The sequence below is a fragment of the Penaeus monodon genome, chromosome 22, assembly GCF_015228065.2.
Source record: "Penaeus monodon isolate SGIC_2016 chromosome 22, NSTDA_Pmon_1, whole genome shotgun sequence".
Classification (NCBI taxonomy): Eukaryota; Metazoa; Arthropoda; class Malacostraca; order Decapoda; family Penaeidae; genus Penaeus; species Penaeus monodon.
The window spans coordinates 27,749,837-27,753,168 of NC_051407.1; positions in this window are offsets into that span (position 1 = coordinate 27,749,837).

The window sequence follows — 3,332 nt, forward strand, 5'->3', positions numbered from 1 at the left end:
TAAAAAACCCACCACCCACATAAGGCCCAACCCCACAAACCCACACAACACACAAAAACCACACACACCCCAACCCACACACCCCCCAAAACCCCCACCAACACCAACCCCACCCCTTTAACCCACCCCACCAACCCCCCCCATAAAAATCCACACCCCCACACCCCAACCCACCCCACACAAAAAGCCCACACACACACAAGCCCACACACACAACAAGCCCACCACACACACCCCCCCACAACACACACAAAGCCCCCACACAACCCCCCACACCACCCCCACACCACAACCCCCCCACACACAACACCACCACAAACCACACCCCCCCACCCCAAACCACACCCCCACCCCCCCCCCAACCCCCAAAAAAAAGCCACAACCAAAGCCCACCCCCACCCACACACAAGCCCAAAACACCACAACCACCACACAAGCCACACACCCAAAACCAACACACACAAATCCACACCACCAAAGCCAAAACCCAACAAAACCCCCCCCACCAAAGCCACACACACAAAACAACCCCCAAAATACAAAAAGCCACACACACCCACCAAAACACAACTACAACCACACACACACACAAGCCAAACACACACAACCCCACCCCCAAACAATTTCCACACACAATTAACACCACAAGCCACACGACCACAACCACACAAAACCAAAAAGCCACACAACCCGCCACACACACACACCCAAAAAACACCCCCAACCCCCCACACCACCACACCACCACACACCAAAAACCCACCACCACCACCAAACCACCACACACCAAACCCCACCCCACACCAAAACCAAAACCACCCCAACCCCACCAAGCCCCAAAAACCAACCCAAAAAAACACACACACACCCACCAAACCCCACAAAACCCCACCACAACCACAAAACCCACGCCCCCACACAACCGCCCACACACCCACCCACACACCCCACACACGCCCCACCCCACACAAAGCACACCCACAACACAGCCCCACCCAAAAAACCCCACCCTCAAAACCCCGACACCCACTCCCACCCACACCCAACCCCAAACCCCACCTCAAAACACCCCCCCCCCCACCACACAAACCCAACCCCAACACACAACCCCACCAACACACACAAGCCAAACCCCCAAGCAAAAAAAAAAAGCCACACCACACAAAACCCAAACACACACACAAGCCCCCCCAACACAACCACACCCACAAGCCACACCACACCAACCCAAAACACCACAAAACCACACACACCAAAAACAAACCACCCCACACCCAAGCCACACACACACACAAAACCCCACACCCCCAACCCCACAGGCACATCTCCCCCACACACAAACACACACACACAAACCCCAAAAACCCCACACAAAACCCCACACATCACCCCCCAAGAACCACACCCCCACTCCACACCCCCACTTAAACAACCCCCCAAACCCCACACACAACACAATCCACACCACAAAACACACACACAATCCCCAAACCCAAAACCCCACAAGCCCACACACACCCCACCCCCCACCAAAACCCCAAAAAAACCCCAAAAACACACACAACCCCACCACACAAACCCACACACAAAACCCACAAGACACCACAACCACACAACACAAGCCAACACACACAATCCTAACACCCCAACCCCCCCACCCCCCACACACCCCCACACCCCCACAACCCCCCCACGCCACACAAGCCCACACACACCCCGCACCCCACACACACCCGGCACCAACACACCACAAGCCCAAAACACAACCCCACAACCCACACACCCCCCCACACAAGCCACCCCAAAACAACCCCAAAACCCCACACCTGCAACCCCCCCCACCCACACCCCCCCCAACCGCACACCCTTACAAACCACAAAAACCCCCACCAACCCCCAAAACACACCCCAACCCCCCAAAACCCCCAAAAAAAAAACCCCCCACACCCCCACCCCCAAACCACATACAACCCCAAGCCCCCACAACAACACACTACACCACCACCCCCCACCCCCAAGCCACACACCCCACCCAAGGGCCCCACCCCACAAAAAAAAAACACCAGGGCCCCCAAACCACACAAGCCACACACACAACACCCAAGCCAAAACCCACACACCCCCACACCACACCCCAAAACCCCCCCCAACCCCCCAAAAAAAAAAACCCCCAAAAAAGCACACAAAAACCCCCAAAACACACCACACTCCCCCACACCCCAACCCCCCCCCCCCCCACAAACCACACCCCCCCAAAACACACAAACCCCCACACACAACCACCACACCCCCACAACACACCAAAAAAGCCACACACACAACACACACACTAAACCCCCACACCCCAACCAAACCCCAACAACCCCACACCACCTAAAGCCACACCCACCCAAACCCCAACCCCCCCCACAAACCCACCCACAACACAACCCACCCCCACAACACGCCCACACACCCCCCCAACACAAGCCACACCCCACAAGCCCCACACACAAAACCCCACACACAAGCCACACCCAAAGAACCCCAACCCCCCACCCCACACACACACAAGCCACACACACACACAAGCCACACACACACCAACCCACAAACCACCCCAGAACACCACAAGCCCACACAACACAGCCACACCACACCCAGCCCCCACCGACACCCCACCACCACACACCACTTTACCACCACCACACCCCACACCACACCACCACACACACCCCCACCACACCCCCACACCCCCACCACACCCACACCCCCACCACACCCCCAAAACCCCGCCCCCACACACCCCCCCCTCCCCCCCCAAAACACACCTCACCCACACACACCCTCAACCCCACACACCCAAACCCCACCCTCACACACAACCCCACCCTCACACACCCACACCCTCACACACCCAAAACCCCCACACCCCACACCCTCAAAACAAACACCCAAGCCACCACTACAAAGCCACACACCAAAACCCCCCCACCCCCACACCCCCACACCACACCCCACACACACAATTCCCCACACACCCCCACACACAACCCCCACCCCCCACCCCACACACAACCCCCACCCCACACCCCATACACACCCCACCACACAAACCCACACAAACCCCAAAACCCAAGCCCCACACAACAAAGCCGCCAACCCAACCCCACATCCCAACCCCAGGGGAAAGCCCCACCCCACAAAGCCCACACCCCCAGGCCAGCCCCAAAAACCCAAACGCCAACCAAACAAAAACCTTTTTTTTCCCAAAAACAACGGGGGCCCCAAAAAAAAACCAAGCCCACACCCCAAAAACCTTTAAAAAACCAACCCACCCAACCGGAAACTTC